The sequence below is a fragment of the Pygoscelis adeliae genome, unplaced genomic scaffold (genome assembly GCF_000699105.1).
Source record: "Pygoscelis adeliae isolate BGI_AS28 unplaced genomic scaffold, ASM69910v1 Scaffold288, whole genome shotgun sequence".
NCBI classification, from domain to species: domain Eukaryota; kingdom Metazoa; phylum Chordata; class Aves; order Sphenisciformes; family Spheniscidae; genus Pygoscelis; species Pygoscelis adeliae.
The window spans coordinates 85,817-91,029 of NW_008825264.1; positions in this window are offsets into that span (position 1 = coordinate 85,817).

The following is a 5,213-nucleotide window of genomic DNA, read 5'->3' on the forward strand; positions in this document are numbered from 1 at the left end:
GGGGAGGGGGGGATGCTGGTGCGCCTGGGCTGGGGAGCTGCAAGCTCGGCGTCGCGGCCGTTCGACCGGCACTGCGGACAGCTTGCTGCAGCGTCCGGGGAGGAAACCAAATGGCATCTTCCAAATATAGCTCCTACCGCGCATCTGCCCGCCGAGCGCTGCAGGTATCCCAAACACGTCTTCCCCGGTGGGCTCAGCTTAATATAGGCTGACCCCCTCCCTGCCGGCGCCGGAGCTGACCTTCCCTGGGGGACCGAGCAGGGCAGGAGGATGGCTCCTGCTCCAGGGTGGGTACCACGGGGCGCCCACCCAAATTCTGCCTACGATTATAAGGCCCGGGGGACTTTTTTAGTTTTAGTTCTCTCTGCTGTGTTGTTAATTTAAAAATGTGGCTCCGGAGGGAGCCCGGGTGGGTGCCTAGCCTGCTGTGGGCTGGGGGGACTCTCCAGCCAGGTCCAGCCATGCACCATGCCCCACTGGCTCCCCGGCATCCCAGCATAATTTCCTCAAGTTGTCTTTCAGCTCCATGAGCTATTGCCCCTCTACCTTCAGCAACCTCTGGCAGCCCAGAGCAGCCCTGCCCATGATGCTGGACTGACCCTGGCTCTGCTGAGGCCATCGCCAGCGGACACCAGCACCCATGGCCCGTCCCTCCATGGGACAGAGACAAGACTGCGAGCTCGGCAAGAAACCCTGTGCAGGGCACTGCTGCAGGCAGCAAGTGTGTTTGGTCATTAATGTCATTTTTCTAATCGCAGTCAGACCTGGGCACAGAGTCACCGCCTGGGAAAAGCTGCTGGTGCTGGTCCAGGGAGTAGGTGCAAGAAGAATTTGCTTATGAGCTTTTTCTCTTGTTTTTTTTTTCAAGGGCTGGCCGTTAGAAGATCAGTCTGCATGACACAAAGAGAGCTACGCTAAGGCGGATCTCGCGCCACAGCTCTGATTTCTCTGTCAGGTCAAGGCTAGTTTGCTAAACCTCATGTTCTGGCATTGTGTAAGATTTGGGCAAAGTCAGGTAAAACCCTCACTCTCCCTGTGTCTCTCTGAAGTAGCTCTATTAGCTCAAAAACCAGATGTATTCTGCTCTTCAGCAGATCTATCTAAACTAGCATCAGAATGGCTACAAAACTCCCCTTCAGTATAGAAAAAATGTCAGTCCTTCGTTCAATAATATTTTTACAGTTTCTTGCTTCCTAACAAACTCCCTGAAGTTCCAACAGTGTCAGTTTTGCATCATTTTTGAAAGGCCCCTTTTTGAGTGAAGGAACAAGCTTTTTTGTGTAAAGAAAAAAAACCCCAAACCCTCCTGCACAGCCTAACAAAAATGGCATGGTGCCGTTTGGTATTGAGGACTGCTCTGGCTTCCAGAGGACACGTGGGCAGGGCTTTTTCGGTCCCTCCAGGCCTGGCCCACCGCGTGGACAGCTCTCCTCCTCCCTGCCGGGAAAGGTGCCAGGACGTCGGTGTAGCTGCATGCACAGTCCCCATCTCCTGGGCTGGAATTTGCTCACCGGTCCTTGTGTCTGTTGAGAGGAGGAATGGTTCTCCCCACACCCGTCTTTGCCTGGAGGCCCCCAAGGAGAGAGGTGAGCCCTTTTTGCTGCTAAGGTCAGCCTCTGATGCTCCCAAGTTCTGATGCACCGAGAGAAACTGGTGCACGCTCCTGTGCAGAAAGTGCATCAAAGAAGATGGTGGGAAGGCAGCTGGGAAGGGGCCAATCAACCCATCCAACTTTACACCAGAGTGCTGGACACAAGAAGAGTCAGTCCCATGTCCTCCGGACAGGGAGGTTTGGATGGCTGCTGCCTCTGAACGGGAATGCCGCAGCTTGCCCGGTCGCACTGGCGAGCGTGCTCCACCATACCCAGTACGGAGACCTGACTAACGTTACACCGACTGAGTCACATTCCTCCCTGACCTTTGTCCATGGGCTCATTAAAATAATTGATCCCAGCCATGACAGTCACACAAGGACCAGATGCTTGTCACATCGCCTCTTCGGTGGCTCCTTCCTTCCCAGCACTCTGGCTAGACTCAAGTCTTTTTTTGCCAGACCTTCCCTTGCCCTGCATCCCCCTGGGGCCGTGGCAGAGCAGTGCCCCAAGCAGCGTGCCCCAAGATCAGCAGGCTCGGTTGGCTCAGGGGGCCTGGGGAAGGTGTCTAGCTGCTGCCCACGGGGAGATTCAGCCAGTTGTTTTGCTGGCTTTATCTCCAGAGTGTTAATTATTGCAGCCCCAGGTGGCATTGTCCCTTACTATTACACGGTTGACCTGTATCTAATCCGTCATCATATGAAACCCTCTGCCCCGTCCTGGCATCCCTGTTCATGCAGAATCCCCCCAGCCTCCGCATGCCCCTTGCTTTACTACTCCTGCATAAACCAAGCTACAGTTTCAGGACAGAATCAAAGAAAAGCTCCTTCATTTTCATCCAGCAAAGACCGGTGAATCTGGAGACTCCCAGGGCGGGCAGACAAATCCCGACCAGGCAGGAGCTGAGAGCCTGCCCATGGTGGCAGCAGGTCCCTGCCATCCCGCCCTCCTTACCCCTGGCTGCGAGCGGAGATGTGTCTCCGTTTGGGCTGGCTTTTGGGTTGCTCCCCATTGCGAGAGCAGCACAAAGGAGCCCTCCCCACTGGTGTCCAGGCCAGCAGCATCTCTAGCGCATGACTTGTAACCCGCCCAGCTGGCCACTGGTCCTTCACATGCCGTGAATGGTAACGGGGAGCCGCAGCCCATTGTCTGCCGGCCGGCCGTTGCGCCGGTTTGTCAAGTTTGCGGTTGCATTTTAATCCTGACGCCTTTTCAAAGCCCAGCTGCACATTGTGTGGGCACAGGAATTCTTGACTTGCAAATCCCCCTAGCATTAAATTCAACCTTCTGGGGCTATGGTGATCGTCCGCACATTGAATGGGGGGCGATGGGGGGGGGGAGCTTCTTGCCCCCTGCCATGAATAACAAGCAGATGAGAAGCAGCAGAGGACAGCAGCGGGGCTGGAGGAGCCTGGTGCAGCCAAGATGACAGCAGTGGTGACTGTGAGGCTGGGTACGGTACTCAGCAATGGGGTTTGTACCGAGACGTTGCCAGCTTGCCAGCTCCCCTCACCCCTTGCCTGCCATGCTCGGTTTGGTGCCTAGAGCTGTTAAAAACCATATGCGGTCTCCGGCAAACAGGGTTCAAGCATCCCTTGGTGTCGAACTGCAGGGCCAGTCCCCAGTGCTGAGCCAGAGAGAGGAAGGTGGAAAGGACAGGTATGGGACAGCAAAATCCTGCCGGTGCTGCAGTGACAGCCGATGGCTGGGTTGGGTCACACGGGTGGACTTTAGCCTTTTCCTGCCTGTCTAAGTCTGTTCCAGAGCTTGGGAAGCCACCCTGAATGCCCGAGGCGTAGATGCTGCCCAGTCCCATCCAGGGCAGACACAGAGTAGGAGTCTGCCCGTGCGGGTGGGGGTCCAGCTTCAATGACCCAGGCGGTCCCGTCCAGTCCTCTGGTTTAATGCAAGCCATCCTCCTGTTCCACGGGGAGAACAATAGGCAGCCTGTGTACAAGGAGATGGGCCTGCTGCCCCAGCTCTCCTACGGGCTGGCTGAACCATCCTCAGACCAGTTGGGCAAGTTTTCAATGCAACCGAGTTGTTCTTTTCATTAAAAAAAAAACAAAAAAAAACCAAAAAAACCCAACAAAACAAAAAAACCCCATACATTTGTCAAAGCTGAAATGTTTTATAGAGCTGTATCATTTGGGCAGACTTCTGCCAAAAGCCGGGCAGACTTTTGGTGGCAGCCTGCCCGATTTCCTAACCCTTTGCCTAGCAGACAGCCTCAAACCCCAGGTTCCCAGGACGCCTCCAGGCTGCCAGGACTCGCAGCTTCCCGGCCCCGCGCTTGCGGGAGGCAGCAGGCAGCCAAACTGCCCTTCCCTGCTCCGGTGGGAGGACACCGACTCCAGGCACCGCTTTGCACGGGACCCCGCACTGCAGGAATCCCACGCCTCACCCCACGTCTCTTGTCTCTTCCGTGACATCTCTTGTCTGCTGGAAGCCGCCCCAGCAACCCTCCGGAGCTGGGGCAGCACGGGAAGTGTCAACTGACAGCTCTGCTTTGTTTCAGGGGAAAAAAAGAGAAACACAATCCCTTCTCATCTTCTCTGGTGGCCTTGCTTAAATTCTCAGTGCCTCAGTTTGCCAGGTTCTGGGATCGTAATGCCCTGTAAAAGACTTGGAGATCCTGGCACTCAGGGGAGGAAGGTAAGAATTAAAACAATAGGAATAACTGGCTCCCAGACCCTTCTATCACCAGCACTGTCCTTTCCCCTCCTCTTTGCACGCTATCATGTGCGTGTGATCACTCTGCATGTCCTCATCTCCCAGGACCCCTCTGTATGCTCTCCCCGTCCTGCTTTCCTTTTCTCCAAGGCCCAGATACGCTGCGGCCATCCCTGCTTCAGCCAGGCTTCCCTCCTCTGCTTCCCTGCCTGCTCTGCTCTGTGCAAGGGCTCGGACAGACAAGGTGGTTGTCCCTGTTCCCCTCTTTGTGTCTCTGAGCTTTTTTCATCCGAGGAGAGCCCCTTTGCTGTGGGCACAAACTGTAATCAGGCTCAGCGGAGCCTGGGAACAGGGACCACGCACTGGGAGGCTGGAAAATGCAGGAGTATGAATCCTGCACAAGGAGAAAAAAAACGTTTAGGTTCCCCAGGATGTCAGCCAGGAAGCAAGACCCTGATCCCAGCTGTCCTGTCCCAGTGAGAAGCTGGCCGCTGGCCGCTGGCTGTGCAGGACCTGGAGGCTTGGAGTGACGGCTGTCCCCAGAGCATCACTCTCAGCTCAGCAGAATTCCCTGCACCAGCCGGAGAGAGAATTATCCCCTGTTTGTTTGCCCTGATTTGTTTTTAACAAAACTATGCTGCTGGCTGTTTATCACTTCATTTTCCTCCAGGAGATGAGGCAAGCGAAGGAGATCAGCCAGAATAAAACATGACCTTTATGGGCTGTGCTGTGGGCTTGGACTTTCCACCTACCGCCTCTATGTACCAATGGGGTCTGAGATGAGCAGATGCCAGGTGCCATGTTTGGTGCTGGCAGAGGAGCAGCATATGTAGCTCTGAGCTCAGGCCCACGGGATACTCCCCAGCGTGTGCTCATGACACCCACCCAGAGAGTTTTTGTGCCACAGCTCAAGTCACTTCCTCACACCCAGCAAATTCCTCCTCCTGG